The sequence below is a fragment of the Saimiri boliviensis genome, chromosome 11 (assembly GCF_048565385.1).
Source record: "Saimiri boliviensis isolate mSaiBol1 chromosome 11, mSaiBol1.pri, whole genome shotgun sequence".
NCBI lineage: Eukaryota > Metazoa > Chordata > Mammalia > Primates > Cebidae > Saimiri > Saimiri boliviensis.
In genome coordinates this window covers 21606477-21625327 of record NC_133459.1, presented here as the reverse complement: position 1 = coordinate 21625327, position 18851 = coordinate 21606477, and the positions used below count along the sequence as shown (strand labels likewise).

The following is an 18851-nucleotide window of genomic DNA, read 5'->3' as shown; positions in this document are numbered from 1 at the left end:
TTCCAAGGAAAGGTTAGGAACATTGTCTGCAAGAAAATGAAATGAATTTAGAAAAACAGTTTTTAATAGTTTGAAGAAATTGCTAGAAAATAATGGGAAGGAATATGCAGAAAAGATCAAGATGCTGAGAAAATGTCATGTCTATTTAGGAATTAGTTCTGAAAACAGTTCACAAGTTACAGAAGATAAAAGTTCAGAAAGGAAAGGTTGATAAGTTACTAAAAATGCCTATGTATTTTGTTTTTGGAATCTGTAACTCTGTCTCCCCAGAAAGGTTAACATTCATTAATTAGTTCAAAGTAAATCTTGGGTCTGGCATGGTGGCTCACACCTGTAATCCAAACACTTTGGGAGGCCAGGGCCAGTGGATGACTTGAGATCAGGCGGACATAGTGACTTGTGCCTGTAATCCCAGCTACCCAGGAGGCAGAGGCAGGAAATCACTTGAAACCGGGAGGCGAGGGTTGCAGTGAGGCAAGATTGGGCCACTGCACTTCAGCCTGGGAGAGAGAGTGAGTCTTCGTCTGAAAACAAAGTAAATCTTGGGTGGTAAGAACAGACTAATGAAGAAAATTGTTAAAGGTGAGGTTTTTTCTTTTTGAGATAGAGTCTAGCTCTGTTGCCCAATCTAGATTGCAGTGGCACAATCTCAGCTCACTGCAACCTCCACCTCCCGGGTTCAAGTGATCCTCCCTGCCTCAGCCTCTCGAGTAGCTGGGATTACAGGCACCTGCCACTAAGCCCTGCTAATTTTTGTATTTTTAGTAGGATCAGGGTTTCACCATGTTGGCCAGGCTAGTCTGGAACTCCTGACCGCAGGTAATCCGCCCACCTTGCCCTCCCAAAGTTCTGGGATTACAGGAGTGAGCCACCATGCCCAGCCCTAAAGGTGACTTTAAAAACAACTTTCAGCCCAGCACGATTGCTCACACCTATAATTCCAGCACTTTGGGAAGCCGCTGCTGGCAGATGGCCTGAGCTCAGGAGTTAGAGACCACCTTGGGTAACATGGTGAAACTCTTGTCTCTACTAAAATACAAAAAAAAAAATAGCCAGGTGTGGTGGCACACACCTGTAGTTCCAGGTATATGGGAGGCTGAGGCACAAGAATCACTTGAGCCCTGGAGGTGGAGGTTGCAGTGAGCTGAGATCATGCCACTGCACTCCAGCTGGGGCTACAGAGTGATATCCCGTCTCAAAAAATAAAATAAAAACAATTTCATAGATCAACAGGTGGGAAATTCTCATGAAGAATGGAGATGACAAGTGTATCCATCTTTATGTGAAGAGGAGCTAGAAGGTGGTCCCTGAAAAAAAATTTTTTAAGTCTAATTTTCAGCTCTAGAATTTTATTTTGAAAAATAAAAATACTATAAATGTAGTATGGGTGGAAAACATTCTGCTGTTTTTTTTTATGGTGAGCTTTTTATTTTAATGGTAGATTAATAATACCTACTAACTATGATGTAAGTGCTACTAACATACCATGCTCTGTACTAAGGAGGCATTTTATATTCTGTGTATTTCATGTAATTTACAACCCTGCAAGGTAGATGGTATTGTCCCTACACCTACTTTACATATAAGGAACTCAAAGGTTGAGGTTAAGTAATTTGCTATTTGTAGCTATTGGCCACTTGTCTATAAAGTGGCAAGGTCAGGATTCAAACCCTGTTCTACCTGACTTAAAGTGTACATTTTTACTTCTAGGTTAGAAAGACCAATGAGGTTAGAACTAAGTGGCAAAGTTTATGTATACTTAAAAACTCTTTAAACTATGTCTAAAATAAAGCTAACCTAATTAGGATTTAAAGTAATGTAGTTTTTTTCTGAAATTAAGGGTTACTTAGTCTTTCTTTTTGCTTTTATGTTGATAGTTGTCATTTGTTTTACTCTTTTTTCATCATTTATTTATAAAAATTTGGCCAAAATATCATACTGGGTTTTGGTCTTTAGGAAGCCAGTTTTGGGCTGGGCATGGTGGTTCATGCCTGTAGCTTTGGGAGGCCAGGGTGGAAGGATTGCTTGACCCCAGGAGTTCAAGACTGGCGTGGGCAACATGGTGAAACCCAGTCTCTACAAAAAAGTTCAAAAAACTAGCCGGGCATGGTGACACACCTCTGTTGATCCAGCTACTTGGGAGGCTGAGGTAGGAGCCTCTTCTGAGGCCGGAAAGTCAAAGTTGTAGTGAGCTGTTTCAGCCTGGGTAACAGAGTGAGATTCTGTCTCAAAAAAAAGAAAGGTTTCAGGAGGATCCCTTGTTGGAAACCAGCCTCGGCAATGTAGTGAAACACCATCTCAAAAACAAAACAAGTATTTTAAGCTATCCCATTGCCCAATTTTTAGTTTCAGTCCTATATTTTTCTTTCTTTTCATTTTTTTTTTCTTTTGAGACAAGGTCTCTGTTGCCCAGGCTGGTGTGCAGTGGCACAATCTTGGCTTACTGCAGCCTCCACCTCCCGGGTTCCAGTAATTCTCTTGCCTCAGCCTCCTGACTAGCTGGAACTACAGGTGTACACTACCATGGCTGGCTAATTTTTGTATTTTCAGTACAGATGGGGTTTCACTGTGTTGACCAGGCTGGTCTTGAACTCCTGGACCTCAGGTGATCCACCCATCTTAGCCTCCCAAAGTGCTGGGATTATAGGCATGAGACACTGCACCTTGCCTAATTTGTGTATTTTTAATAGAGAAGGGTTTCACCATGTTGGCAAGGCAGGTCTTGAACTCCTTACCTCAAGTGGTCTACCCACCTCGGCCTCCCAGAGTGCTGGGATTACAGGCGTGAGCCACCATGCCCGGCCTTGGTCCTATCTTTTTCAATGCCATTATGGAAGAGTTTGTTAAAGGGCTTGCTTACCAGACCCGAGTATGTGTTTGCGTTTGTATGCAAGATATAGACTTACACGTAACATAAATCACTATGCTGGGCCCTAAAACTGGTGGGTGTAGAGAACCTGCTTTCCATATGTATTCTTAACAGAAAATGTTCTCTTCCCTGATACAGAAAGAAAGATGGGTTAAAAACTTTTTTAAAAATAAAATAATTAATGGCCTTAGACTAGCCAGGGTATTTTCTGCTGTTCTATTTCATGAAAGTCTGAGTTGTATGGAAAACAGTATATGTCAACAGATACCAGTATTTTTCTTAAAGGACTGTAGTACCTTGCTTCTGGAATTCTGTGTCATTTGGTTCATTGCTAAAGTAATTGAGTATTTCAGATTATTATTTTTTTGTAAAGATGGGGTCTTAATATGTTGCATAGGTTGGTCTCAAATTCTTTGCCTCAGGCAGTCCTCCCACCTCAGCCTCCTAAAGTGTTCGGATTACAGGGATGAACAACTGCACCTGACTAGGTACTCTCAGTACTTACCAGTCCTGAATTTAACATTATCCTGACAGTAATATTGAGAACACTGTATTAGGAGAGCTGAAACTTTATTATTTACCATGCCTAAAAGTCAGTTGCTACTTTTCTTTTTCTTTTTTCTTTTTTTTAAGACAGGTCCCACTCTTGCCCAGGCTGAAGTGTAGTGACATGATCATGGCTCATTGTCCTGCATGGCTCTGGTGATCCTCCCACCTCAGCCTCCTGGGTAGCTGGAACTACAAGAGTAGGCCACCCTGCCTGGCAAATTTTTTTGTAGAGACAAGGTTTCGCCATGTTGCCTAGGATGGTCTTGAACTTCTGGGCTCAGGCAATCCTCCCAGCCTCCCCAAATGCTGGGATTACAAGTGTGAGCCACCACGTCCAGCCTGTTGTTACTCTTTTAATAACATTTGTATCATAGTTTTAGTGCTGCTTTATCTTTTTTTTTTTTAAGAGGCTTTGTTGCCTAGGCTGGTGTATGGTGGTGTGATCTTGGCTCACTACAACCTCTGCCTCCTAGGTTCAAGTGAGTCTCCTGCCTGGCTTCCTGAGTAGCTGGGATTACAGGTGCATGCCACCACACCTGGCTAATTTTTGTATTTTTAGTAGAGATGGGGTTTCCCGATGTTCGCCAGGTTGTTCATGAACTCTGGTCTCAAGTGATCTGCCCACCTCCCAAAGTGCTGGGGTTATACAGGCATCAAGTAAGTCAAAACAAGGATAAATGCTTCTAAAAATTTATTCAAAAGATTGTGGTTGGGCCAGGTGTGGTGGCTCACATCTGTAATCCCAGCACTTTGGGAGGCTGAGGAAGGCAGATCACTTGAGGTCAGGAATTTAATACCAGCCTGGCTAACATGGTGAAACCCCATCACCAGCAAAAAATACAAAAGTTAGCCTGGTATGGTGGAGTGCATCTGTAGTTTCAGCTACTCAGGAGGCTGAGGTAGAAGAATCTCTTGAACCTGGGAGGTGGAGGCTGCAATGAGCTGAGATTGTGCCATTGTCCTCCAGCCTGGATGATAGAGAAACCTTGCCTAAAAACAAAAAAAAATGGATTCTGGCTGTGGCAGATTACTTAAGTGTATATAGATATATGTAGCCTGGAAGAAAGAAGTTTGAGTAACTACACCAGCTGAACACTTAACATGAATTAATCTCAGTATATAATTTATATGATCTTGCCTACCAATAAACATTTGAGAAAAATGTTTAATTCTAATAAGTTAACAGAACCCAAATTGAGGCTTCATCATGGCTTGCAATGTTGTTGGAAATTCCTAATTCTAATCCTGTTTTTATTGATGTAACATGGGGTTTTTTGTCTTAAAAATGAGGATTGCAGGACCTATATGACAATTGCTAGTTTATTTCTTCACAGTGTGATATGGTAGTAGGAATTTCCAGAAATTCTCATCCTGAGTTTTGTCCCTAAGAAGTATTATAAAAGTAATTAACTTTCTTTTCTTTTCAGAAAGTACAGTAACATCTGGATCAACCTGTAATGCTTAGGAAGGAATATCATTAAATGGATTGATCTTAAACATCATCAACCAAATGTAGATAACTAGTTGGAAGTAATCCATTTATTGAAAATGTTAAGTCTAGTTTATACCTAATATTGATAATTGATATGATCTTCATTCTAAATTTCATGGCCATTGTGTATTTGTTTTAGGAGTTAGGAATACAAAATTAGTTATGGTCATTGTCATCAAAGAATTTATAGAAGATTGTAGGAAGGCAATAAAAGATTTATAAATAGTAGTGATAATCATCAAACCAAATGTTCCAGAAACACCATTGGAAGTTTGAAAGGTGTCCTGTGCTCCTAATAAAATATTCAGGTTATAATTACAATGCATGAATAATGTATTTGGTTTAGATTAGGACAGCAGAAGAGTTTGTAAACTGTGTATTTTCTGATTTTTCTTTTAGCTGACTAAAAAAATTAAGCTTAATGTTCACTGGATATGATCAAGTAACTTGATTTTTAAGAATTTTCACCTATCTAGTTCAAATTTTATTTAAAGAAAATATTAAAATGTAAAGGTGGAATGATTGAGTGTATGAATCTGAAAGAACAAAGGTGAAGGTAGGTTTCCTAATATTTTTATTTTTCCATTGCTGAAAACTTAAGGCTTCATGTGAGTAATCCCTGGTCAAACTGAATTAATGATCACTTTTCTGAACCATTTCTTCCCTCCCTGAATATAGCAGACATACAGATGTTACTTGGTTAAAATGGAATAGATTTACCAAAAATAGCTTTTTAATCCGTTTTCTGTAACTCATAAGGTTCCATGTGAAATCAAGCTGTTTCATTCCTCACTATGGCTTATGAAACTTGTTAATCTAGTGTCCGATACCCATTTTTTTATATTATAGAACATTAATACATTTGACAGGAGTGACTGCTCATGTGATTTCTTTAGAAAGAAAACATAGATGATAATAGCTCCTATTTGAAAACAAAACAAAAATAAAACTCAAGACTACATGTCTCCTAAGAATACGTGGTTTAGCCCAGTGGCGAAACCAGCTGTTTTAGCTCTTCACTCTCTTTATTATTTTACACCCATAAACATTTTCTTTTTTAAGGAGTTCTAAGACCAGCCAGGCACAGTGGCTCACACCTGTAATCCCAACACTTTGGGAAGGTAATGCAGGCATATTGCTTGAGCCCTGGAGTTTGAGATCAGCGTAGGCGATATGGCAAAACCCCATCTCTACAAAAAGTACGAAAATTAGCTGGGTGTGGTAGAGCATGTCTGTTCCCAGTTGAGGTGGGAGGATCACTTGAGCCCGGGAGATCGAGGCTGCAGTGAGCCATAAGGGTGCCACTAGCCATTGCACTCCAGCCTGGATGACAGAACAAGACGCTGTCTTTAACAAAAAGAGTTCTAAGACCCATAAACTGCCATCTGGAACTTTAGTCAGCATGAGAGAACAGAGATTAACACATTGAAATGGTTATAATTTCACTCAAAAGCAAACTACTGAATATTTCCAGAGTGCTGCCATTGTCCTAAATACCTTATGTTAACTTACTAAACTTCATACTAACCCTGTAAAGTAAGTATAAATGTGGATACTAGACACACATATTTTAGTCCAAGGCCTGCCAACTAGAAGTTGCCCATCGCCCATCTAGTATTGAACCTAGGTGGATCTGATACCAGAACTCGTTTGTTTTATGAGATGGGGTCTTAATTTGTCACCCAGGCGGTAGTGCAGTGGCACGAATTCCCAGGCTCAAAGTGATCCTTTGGCCTCAGCCTCCTAAAGTGATGGGATTACACATGTGAGCACCGTGCCTGGCCCAGAGCTCCCTATTTTAAACACTCTGTACTGCCTTCTGAATTGTATTTGCTCTGTGCAGTCTTATTAGGTAAATGTCATTAGGTTTATTTGAAAAACTGGGATATTGCTCACTAGTTGGTTATGCTAATTGTTTCTCCAGCCCAGGACTATAGGTGGGGTCAACAATTGGTATTTCAGAAATAAGAACAAAAATTATTTTGTGTTGTGATATTAAGATTAATGATAGCCTCTGAATAGCTCAGAAACTTCCCTTTTTAAAATTGTGTGCTGTCAGTAAGTATAGCCTTCATTAATTGAACAGTGCCCTTTTGGAACCTTTCCCAGTTTTTCAAACTACTTTTTTTGTGCTTGTGACTTTGTCACACGTTTACTAAACATTTTGTGATTTAACACTTTTGCCAGTTTTCAATTATCTCTTAGAGTGTTTCAGAATTTGTTTTAAATTGTTTTTAAAATTGAGCCAGGCTGTGGTATTTTATCTGCAACTTATTACAATTTTACATGTAATTGAATTTTATCCTTAACTTTCTCTCTAGATCGGAATTCTTACTCTTTGAAGTCAAAAGCCACTTTATTTCTGTGAATACTTCCTTTGCACTGTTTTGTACCTTCCTGGCTTTCTATTACATCTTTGAAGTGGCTACTGGAAGGTAATGAAGTATACTGGGTGCATATATATTAACCATGGTTTTGTGTAGTGTTAGTTATCCTTAAAAAAAAAAAAAAAAAAAAAGCCTTCCAAATTATCCTCAGTTGATCTTTCTCTTTGTGTTTATGTGGTTTAGAAGTGAGGCGTTATTCCCATTTCACTTCATGATTTGCCTAGGTACACATCATAGAATAAAGATAAAACAGGACCAGGTGTGGTGACTCCTGCCCGTAATCCCAGCATTGTTGGGAGGCTGAGGCAGGTGGATCAAAAGGTCAGGAGTCCAAGACCAGCCTGGCCAATAAAGTGAAATCCCATCTCTACTAAAAATACAAAAAATTAGCCAGCCATGGTGGCGCATGCCTACTAGGGAGGCTGAGGCAAGAGAATCGCTTGAACCCAGGAGGCAGAGGTTACAGTAAGCTGAGATTGCACCACTGTACTCCAGCCTGGGTGACAGAGCTAGACTCTGCCTAAAAAAAAGATGAAACAGAGCGGACACTAACTTGGATTACTGGAGAAAGACTGTAGTGGAATTCATAAGCAAAGTTAAATGGCATCCTGATTTCTTGTTAACTTTGAGAAAATCTATTCTTTTTTGAGACAGTCTCGCTCTGTTGTCACCCAGGATGAAATGCAGTGGCTCGATCTCAGCTCACTGCAACTTCTGCCTCCAGGGTTCAAGCGATTCTCCTGCCTCAGCCTCCCAAGTAGCTGAGATTTAAGGTATGCAATACCACACCCAGCTAATTTTTGCATTTTTAGTAGAAATGGGGTTTTACCTTGTTGACCAGGGTGGTTTCAAACTCCTGGACCTCAAGTGATTCGCCCGCCTCAGCCTCCCAAAGTTCTGGGATTACAGGCGTGAGCCACTGCGCCCAGCCAGGAAATTCTGTTCTCTAATAGTAACAGGTTATATGTGTATCTTGTTGATTGAATAGCTAGCAGTATTAGAACTGGGCCTTACTTAATGACCTGGAAGGTATTAGTGAAAGCCAGCCTGGCTGTAGTTATATTTAGCAGCAAGACCAACTTCAGAATTTGAAATAGATTTCTATCTGATTTACAAGGTGCCCTCAGTTGCTTTGGGATTTCATCTAACTCTTCTGCCTGGGATTAATTACAGAGTTTAGTTGCTATTCAGTCAAAGCCAGTGGCTAATAGCAGCAGTAATCTTCAAGTCATTTCTGCTGCCTTTTTTCTCCCAGTTGTCATTCTTGATCTTTTATTTTTGACGCAGTTGGATAAACTTTCAAACTGTGACAGCTTTTGCTGGGTCTGTTTGATCCATAAATGTGTGTGTGTGTGTGTCTGTGGTTTTGTTTTGTTTTGTTTTGGTCCTATAACACCCTCTTCCTATGTCTGTAACACCCTCTTCCCTCATTAGGGACTTCATCCATTGGTTGGGGCTTACTGGATTTTATGTACTCCGAAGTAATGTCTCTAACCCCAGTCTTTCAGTCTCTAATCTTGTGTGTGCCTCCAGATCACATGAAACTTGATAATGTTAAAATACAGTTACCAGCATTTATTCACTTAGAAACATTTAGTGAATATTTATGTTCCTGACACAGGCAAACAGGGGGAACATCTGGCGAAGGAGACAAAACCTTACAGGCTTAGCCGTGAAAGAGTTGTGAGTTTGGGGAGCACCTTTTGATCCCACCAGTTGAAATCGTAATAGTTCTTTTATTGAATTTTCTGTTACATCATGATGATTCTTCTCTATGGTGTCTTTTTCTGAATTTCTTTAGTCATTAATCCAATATCCTAAGGTAGTGATTTTTAACCTTTCTTATAGGAGAATAATGTGGGACCAATGTAGGGAAAAAAATCAGACCATCAATAAGAAATAACACCTATAGTTTAGTACTTGATTGGAGTTCTAATCAGTTGATTAGAAAACTTACATTAAATAGAGTCTAGGAATTCAATATTTTGTAAGCAAATTATATTTTATTACAACAGCTTTTATATCAGATTCAGACTATATTGAATGTTAGAAGGTCGTTTTTATGCTAGATATTCTAGGTACTGAAAATATATCTGAGTAAGACAGGCTCTCTCCTATGGAGCTAATGTTCTGTTAAAGGAGACAAAATTAATTCACATTTAGTCTGCTCGATATATTCCAAAATTCAAGACTTACAGGGTAGGAAGCACTACTGTGGGCCTTAAAAGTCAGTTCTTAGATTATTATAGTCCTCTTCCTAGTCATCCTGCCTAATCCCTCATCCTGCCTTATTTGTCCTACACAATTGTTACAATCATCCCGTGCCTGTTTTGTCATGGTGTCAAGTCTAAACTCTTGAAGTTTGAGACCTTTCCTATACTTTTGTGGCATCTTATCTTTCCTTTAAACCTTTTGTTAATTTCCTAATCTGTCTGCAATCCTGCCCAAACCTTTTCTGTCATCCTTAGAAAGGTTATACTGATTTTTTCCCCCTGAACTTTTGTCTACCTTGCTTTAACCCATTACTTTTCTAGCAATTATTTTAGCAGTTAGATTCCTAAGACAAAGATGGGAATGTAATGTCACTGATGAAGTAATAGAAATATATGGTTGAGCCATATACAAAATAACTTACAGACTCCAGCCCATGGCCCTCTTCAGGAAGTATTTGGAATCATTTAAGTGACAGTTTGACAACAAATTTGGACTGAATCTTAATATCCAGATGCTAGATATTAAGGGTAACAAAATCTTTAAGTAGACAATGCAAAATGATTAGAATTAGTCCATATGAGAGTTTGCATTCAGAGGTTTGGAGGGCAAACCTAGTGACTTAAAGGCAACTTCTAAATATTTCCTGCTTTTGACTATTACAGAGCAGTCTCTTACTTCACAGTTGTCAAAATCCCACTTCATGAACATTCACAGACCAAATGGCAGAAAACAGCCCAGTTGTTTCTGTTCCTAAAAATTGCGTAGGTGGGTACATACCATATTTTGTTGTATTTTCTGAAAGCAAAGGTACTGTAATATTGTGGTCTATGTCCATAACACTGCTGTAGTTATCCATGCTATAGGTAAAACTTTAGAAGAGTTATTTAACTGTGGTAATAAACTGCCTCAGACAGAGTCTGTTAGACATGCCGCATTATGGTTTTGTTTTTGTTTTTGTTTTTTTTGAGATGGAGTGTTGGTCTTGTTGCCCAGGCTGGAGTGCAATGGTTTAATCTTGGCTTACCACAACCTCTGCCTCCTGGGTTCAAGCAGTTCTCCTGCCTCAGCCTCCTGAGTAGCTGGGATTACAGGCATGCATCACCACATAGGGCTAATTTTGTATTTTTTAAGTAGAGACAAGGTTTCTCCATGTTGGTTAGGCTGGTGCCTAACTCCTGACCTCCCTTGATCCGTTGGCTTTGGCTTCCCAAAGTGCTGAGATAACAGGTGTGAGCCACCATGCCCGGCCCCTTACGGCTTTTATGCTTTAGCTATCTCTTCCTGGGGAAATTATTGTATGAAAGAAAGCCTTGATATTTTGACCTTAGACTTGGGATCTAATCCAACACCCTCCCTCCCCCATTTATAGGAATAGTACCTATTGAGTCCTATTGTATGCCAGATACATGAAGCTAGGTGCTTTATATTATCTTTAATATCCACAATGACCTTGATTAAGATAGTAGTATCCTTGTTTTACTAGTGAGAAAACTGAGGCTCAGAAAGGTTAAATGATAATTTTGTGGCTAGTTTGTGATGACTACAGATACCACAACTAAAAATGTACCTTTCTGTTTGTTTTCATTCTTACTTTTCTGTAGAAATACGTATTTAGCGCTAATAGCAACACATTTTAGGTTAGACTTACTGTGGGGAGTTTTGAATTTAAAAGCTAAAAGAACAGAAGGTATATTCTAAAGGTTTAAATTTTTAAAATTTAATCTGCTGTGTGTGCTTCTATTACCCTGACCGTAGCATTGCAGGATACTTTGTTTTCCACATTTTGCGATTGATATATGTGTGATTTGTTGTATGTATAAAAACTTGAGTTTTTTAGAGAAAAGGAATAAAAGAAACTAATTTGCTTGAATTAAGTATGTCTTGGTGGATTTGATTATTACCACAGCAAACTTGAGCATTCAGTTTACCCATGATTAATGGTGCAGATACTATATATAAGGGCATTCTGCCTTCCATCTGTTTTCTAATATCAATGGTATTATTTGATGCCAGGCAAGAAGAGGAGTGCTACCATATTTGGGTCAGCTACTTTGTCAAGAGAGTATTTTCCAGAATGTACCTGAAGCTATTCTGAAAGTTAAGTATCATTAGATACGATGTCAACTCCTGAAGTTGAAATTCCAGCCATTCAAGGAGCCCCTCAAGAAGACCACTGCTTTTCCCTGGCAAAAATAAAAATAGTAGCCTGTAAAATACTATTCAAATAGTTACTCGGTGTCTAATTCCAATATTGTTAAGTGGTTAGAAAATGCCAAATGCTGTTCAAATGGCTTTTTAGGCTCACGCCTGTAATCCTAGCACTTTGGGAGGCCAAGGCAAGAGGATTGCCATCTTGAAATTTAAAAAAAAAAAAAAAGGTACATTTTAGGTATTCTTTTAAACATCTTTATGATTCCACTTTACTGGTGAGGACACTGAGGTGCTAATTAACCTTTTTTTTTTTTTTTTAAGTTTGCAACAGGTATTTAGTCTTTAAGCCATTATTCAAATCTTAATAACTAGTCTGTTGAAAATAGAGCCCTAGAGTACTACAGATAAAAGGTTTTTATTTTGCTTTGCTTTTTAACTTTGGTGTTGTCTCTTTCCCGCTCTTTCTCCACCCCTCATCTTCCCTCTACCCTATGATCTGTTTTGGATTTTTCTCTTTATATATAAGCTTTAACTTTTGCTTTTCTTTATTTTTCCTTCTATTTCTTTTCGAATGGTTTTAGCATCCTTGGGAGCAGAAAACTCTGGAAATGATAAGTTTACAAATTGTATAAGAAACTTCAGAGTAATAATACTTCATTGACATATGTCTTGTTTTAGAAATTTCCAGTCTGAATTACGTTATTTAGCGCGAGGGCTGTCAAAGTGTTCTCTCTGCCAAGTTATGATACATTTTAGATTTCCCACATTTTTTTTCTGGATATCTGTTAGGAGATGGTTTGGTAAGTAAGACAGTTTGATTTTGTATGTATTCATTCAGTCACATATTTGGTTTTGTTTTATTCTGACCTTTTTATCCCCTGGGATTCTATTTGCAGTATTAATTGAAAAACTTTATGTTAATGCTAATTTTGATCTTTTTTCCCACTAGCATATATTGGAGCACTCAGGCTCGAAGAAGGACATAGGTAAAAAGTATAATATGGAACATTTTCTAACATTAGGGTTATGAAATTTATCTACTGTTTAGTTGCATACTTGGCATATTCAATCTGAAAAAAATTATAAAACAGTTTAAGTGATACTGTTCAAGCCAAAACATTTATATTTCAATTCTCTCTTATTTTTATAACTATAGCATCAATTCCCTTAATCTTGAAGGTAAAGAAAGGTTATCTCATGTTACATTAGAACATACCAGACTTTAAAGTATTTCCCCTCTGTGTGAAATTTTATGCAGAAGACTTGAATTACTTAACTGTAAAGTGAATAGCAAACGTGAATCTAAAACATGGTTTCAGTTTTTCAGAATCAGGCTTGCTTTGTCCCTAAATGCTTTTTTATTTCCCCAGAGCCCTTATTGGATTTAAGCCCCATATCATATCTCACATACCTGAGACAGACATGCCACAGTGAACCCTGCATGTTCTTGTAAGTTCTTTTCAGTGCCTAGAAGTTGTAGAAGACCAAGGAACTTTGGAAGTGACTTACTCTTTTGCTTCATAAAGTTGTTTTAAAACAGCCTTTTTAAAATATTTAACAAGGTATGTCACACATTTTAAAATTTTAAGGTTAATTTAGTCACATTAATCTGTCAAACAAGTGTTCTATGGAAACTAGGTATCTTCAATGTCTTTTACTTGGAGTTACTTGAAGTTCGTTTAAACTTTACTCACTTGGAGTAGAAATTCCTACTTAAATGATTGAAAAGGACTAGTTCTGCAAAATCTATGAGAACGTGAGCTTCTGGAAATGTATAATACAAATTCTTTCTTCCTACTTTGCTTTTTTTTTTAATTTTATTTTTACAAACCTAGATCTCTTCCTGCTTTGCTTTGTCGTTATATCTTTAAGAACAAGCCTTAGATGGAATTCTAGGAAAGGTTGAGATTAAGAATATATTTAAAATATTCCACTTTGTACCTTCTGTTTATATTATAGTAAACTAAGTTAGCAAGATAAAATTAGCAATTTCACCCAAGGTATCAATCAGATGGAACCATTAGTCCACTGAAGAATTTACTTTTTAAAAAATGTTAGTGGAGGAAAGGAGAAGATGCTGGTTAAGAGTAATCAGAAATAAAGATGGTAAGCATCATGTTGCGCATGGTAAACATATACAAGTTTTATTTGTCCATTTAAAAAGAATACAAAGATGGTAAGGCATCTTTGAAATTCGTTGTCAGTAGAAAATTTCATCTGATAAATAAAAATTTTGTTTCATAAAGCAAGGAGAAATGGTGTAAATAATACAAGTGTGGCTATTGACATTTGAAAATGTCTGTTTATTTTTTAAGTGACTCCCCCCCCCACAGATTACATAACTGTAACAAAGTTCATTCAGATATAGATTTTCTCATTTTTCTTCTTTGCTTTAGCATTTTTTTTAAAAAGTTACCTGAAAGTTCAGTTTAGATTGAAAAATAAGGGCTTAATTAATAGTGCTGTATATGATGGTATTAGAGTGCATACGTTAGTATTTTCATGAAAGAAGAAGAGAGCAATAACTGCTTTCCCAATGATTAAAAGATAGTGGTGAGGGTTTGGGTTAGAAATTTATAACCTTTGGCCCGTGAAATTACAATAGTTTCCGTCACTGCTGCCATATCTCTACCTAAAGGGAAGGTGGAATCCTCTACCTTGTCTTTTTTTTTTTTTTTTTTTTTGAGATGGAGTCTCGCTCCACCCGCCTTGGCCTCCCAAAGTTCTGGGAGTACAGGTGTGAGCCAACACATGTGGCCTGAATCGCCTTCTCAAAAGTAACTTCCATTCACTTTGTCCCTGACAGTCTGCTGCTGACCATGGTTTTTAAGGCTCACGCATGGAACCAAAGGCAAGAAGAAAGGGAGGAGGGTGGTAACCAGATAATCTTTACTACCCTTTTGATACACTCTTTTGGGTGAGAGTTTTTATGAAAAGTAATATGTACTTTTACTATATCTACCTCTAGTTTCAGCCTCTAGTTTCAACACTGATTTTTTTCCCCTTAATTGCATGGTATAATGACTTTTTCAAAGAAAGTGGGAAGAATGTCCACAGATGTTAGAAGACAATTATGCAGGGAAAATATTTTCTCAAATAAAAATTTAAAACAAATGTTTGCAGGGAATGGAGTGGGGTTCAGCATTAGGGAGGTAGGGGATGATATAAATACGTATTAAGTAATTTGTAGTCTGATTATGTTTTCTATGTAGATTGCTTACAACTAACATGAAGTGAGCATTGCATTCCTTAAGCAAGCAGTTGGGGAAGAATGGGGAGCTGGGCTGGAGACACAAATTTGCACCAGATTCTCTGTGTCCAGGTGGCAGAAATGACTAACAGCACTGGTAGTATCCATCAGTCTCAGAGCAAAAACATCTCCAGAGGAGAGGACATCTGTAAATCCCGAATCTGATCACCTTCATTGTCATTAGGCAACAGATAGGATAAGGCTTCATGAAGAGAATTTTGGTGACTTGAGATTTTTGGGAAAGTATACATAGGAGGAAAATGGAAATTAGGCTCAAGATTTTTTTTCTGACTCTTTATCCTGATACTGCTAACATTTCACAACTAAAGTAATCTTAACAGACACTTGGTTATAGTTTTTAAAAATGCATTTTCATGGCTTGAGACTACAGAAATTGCTATTTTCTTGGGACATAGTGTACATTTTACCATGTCCAGGGCATCCACATACTGGGAGAGATTGCCAAGTCAGTTGCCATTTTGCCTTGCTGTTAACAAGGACTAGCCTACATGTTCAGTTTTGCTCTTGACTTTGGCCCTGAATTGAGAACTGAGTCAAAAGAACTGAGTATAAGTATGGCGACAAAGCCAGCAGCTTTACTCAAAATACACATGAGTCTAGTATTATTTTTTGAAAGACATGTTACTGAGTCCAACCCAGTCAGGAATTACTGAATATTGGGTTAAATGAAACAATGATGTTATTCATGTGTTTGAGAATAGTGTTTTAAAGAGCCACTCACACACTTTAAAATGTAACTGGATTTGCTATAGGCCAGAAAAATGTGGCTGTTACGATGAAGGCATAACTTGTCTGGTTCTTGATTATTTCCACCATTAGAGAAGAATGCAAATAGGAATAACTTAGAGTAAGTGAGAGTTTATATGCACCTTCATATGTGGGATAACTGATGTCCTTGGAATAGACTTCAAATGAATGATAAAAACACCAGGCTGGACGCAGTGGCTTGTGCCTGTGATCCCAGCAATTTGGGAAGCCAAGGTGGGCAGATCATGAGGTCAGCACTTTGAGACCAGCCTGGCCAACATGGTGAAACCCAGTCTCTACTACAGATACAAAAATTAGCTGGGTGTGGTAGCGGGCACCTGTAATCCTAGCTGCTCAAGAGGCTGAGGCAGGAGAATCGCTCGAGCCCAGGAGGCAGAGGTTGCAGTAAGCCGAGGTCGTGCCACTGCACTCCACTCTGGATGACAGAGTGAGACTCCTCAAAAAAAAAAAAAAAAAAAAAAAAATCCTGTGAGGTGATAGGATCTCTACTTTTTCTCATGTGTAGTGTTTACCTTCTTATAAACCAGGCATGAAGAGAAACAAAAAATAATTATCCAGATCATGAAGTTGTCTTCAACCTAAGCACAGAGGTATAATAATTAAATTTCTTAGAAGTTCCCCGTTTGGAGTTTCGAGGACAATTGAGATGTCAGTGAGGCTGTGATTAAATGTATTAGATGTTAGAGGATTTTAAATGCAAATACTTGTAGGTGTTACCACTGACTCTGAAAGCAAGGTTTACTGTGAAAATTTATAATGCAAGGAAAATGGTCATTTTCAAAATACACACTTTGCAACTTAAGTTGGCTGTTACAATATCAAAATACTACAAACCAGGATGTCTAAGAGCAGAAGTCAGGTTGCCAACTCTCAAACGTCTTAGCTTAATTCAATCTAGGCTACATTTCCACCCTGCAACAGACAATATTTATTTTTGCCTTATTTGCAGATTAACAATTTTAACGCAGGTATCGCCCACGGATTAGCTTTGAGCAGTGTCTTTTTGCTTTGGCTTTTTTGTTTTGTTTGCTTTGGTTTAAGACAGTCTCATTGTGTCGTCCAGGCTGGAGCGCAGTGGTGCAACCATGGCTCACTGCAGCCTCAGTCTCCCAGGTTGAATTAAGTCTCCTGCCTCAGCCTCCCAAGTAGCTGGGACTATAGGTCTGAGCCACGACACCCGGCCAAGCAGTATCTTTTTGCTCTGAAAGTAATTTACATGTACATTTGTCTTCCCTTTGAATGTTTCTTTTTAACTGCAAACTGAAAAACATTGAGCCCAGCATTCATACAGCTCGTTTGCAAACTCCGCCTTACTTAGTTTTTTTCTCAGAGAAAAAATGTGATTCCTTTTCTTTTTTAAATTTACTTTTGCTTTATTTTTCTTTATCAAGTGAAGAGTAGGTGGCATGAATTCCCCTTGCCCTTTGTTATTTCAGTCTGGCATCAGGAGCAATTGTTGCTATGTCCGATTTTCATCTATAGATTTTTTGGGAATTGAAGACTTAACAGTTCAATGTTGATTATTTAATTGGGCAGTATAGTAAATTCACTGACTCTCCTTCCTTTTTAGGAATACCCATCCATGATATGTTGTATTTCTTGCACTTCTGGAATGCTAGCCTGAAAATAGAAGTTGTAAGTCAGGAATGGTATAGTATGCACCTCTAGTCTCAACTAGTTGGGAGGCTGAGGCTTGAGCCCAGGCCTTCGTGGCTATAGTGCACAATTACTGTGCTTGCGAGTACCCATTACACTCCAGCCTGGGCAACATAGCAAGACTCCCACCCCTTAAAAAAAGAAAAAAGAGGGGCTGGGCACAGTGGCTCATGCCTTTAATTCTAGCACTTTGGGAGGCCAAGGCGGGCGGATCACCTGAGATCAGGAGTTCATGACCAGCCTGGCCAACTTGGTGAAACCCCATCTCTACTAAAAATACAAAAATTAGCCAGGCGTGGTGACACATGTCTGTAATTTCAGCTACTCGGTAGGCTGAGGCAGAAGTGCTTGAACCCAGGAGGCAGAGGTTGTAATGAGCCGAAATCTCACCAGTGTACTCCAGCCTGGGCAACAGGTGAGACTCCGTGTCCAAAAAAAAGAAAAGAAAAAACTAGAAGTTGTGGAGAGGGAGGATACTTGAATACTTTGACCATACTTGGCATAATAGACATTTTGAGGGTTTTTTTTAAATCTTCAAAACTCTTCAGGATAAGTTTTCGTTGTTTCTAGTCATTATATTTATCATTAATGAACTTGTATTCTGCTCTAGCCCCTAAAGATAGTTTGATATGCTAACTTTTGTTTTGCCTTTCTAGCTGCTAAGATAGATAATGGTTATTGCAAAATGCACATTTTTAAATGGTCTCCGGTGTGGATTGCTTCTAAGCCGCTGATGGATTGAATGCATTGAGAAGGAATGTGTCATTTGGAATCCAGGACCAGTCAGCAAGGATAACTGCCTTATTTTATGGTCTGAATGCTCTAACCCTTATGGCATACTGATGGCTTTTTCTTCCATTTCCCAAAAAAGCAAGTTTTGTCAGATGAAAGGTGTTCCTCTCATCTAGCCACTCACAATTCCATTCCCAAAGTAGTGACCTAGTTCTGTCACTTGGGTTTCAAAGGAAGTTGAAGTGTCACTGAGTGAGTACAGCAAACCTGTTTAATGATTTATAGGGAGCAAAAAAAACTTTTTTGTTTGCTAACCTAGAAGTATATCAAATTTTAGTTTCAGTTTATGATTTTACAAAGTATAAAGACATTTCCTGGCCAGCTCCAGATGGATTATACCATATTTTAATTTTTTCTTCTCTTAATGAAGTTAATTTTAATGCTAATTTCCTATAACCAAAAAAAAAAAGTTGAGTTGAATAACCCTTATCTTTTAAACTTAAAGCTTATACCACTAATAATCATATAAAATTCACTTCCTTTCTTCTGACTTAATTGGTAGGTAAATAAAATATTTCAAATTTGATTGGCAAATTGGAAAATCACTTAGAACAATCTGCTAGTATTTTTTATTCCCTGTGTTTTTTCCTTTACACATCCATTGGAAAATAAATTAAGGACGAAGACTCAAATACAGAATTGATCAACTTATGTTTGACCTTCATGGGAATTATATCTTTTTTCCCATCAACATTTATTAAA

The 18851-nt window shown here is 38.0% G+C and overlaps 1 protein-coding gene across 3 annotated transcripts in view; it reads left to right on the top strand.

Moving 5' to 3' along the window:
* HNRNPR (heterogeneous nuclear ribonucleoprotein R) overlaps positions 1 to 18851 on the top strand; it is a 59862-nt gene extending 41011 nt beyond the window's left edge. For all 3 annotated transcript variants that reach the window (XM_039473595.2, XM_039473592.2, XM_039473593.2), the window contains one exon: positions 1 to 18851. This exon is cut by the window's left edge and continues 9610 nt beyond it. The gene's annotated coding sequence lies outside the window, so the exon portion shown is untranslated.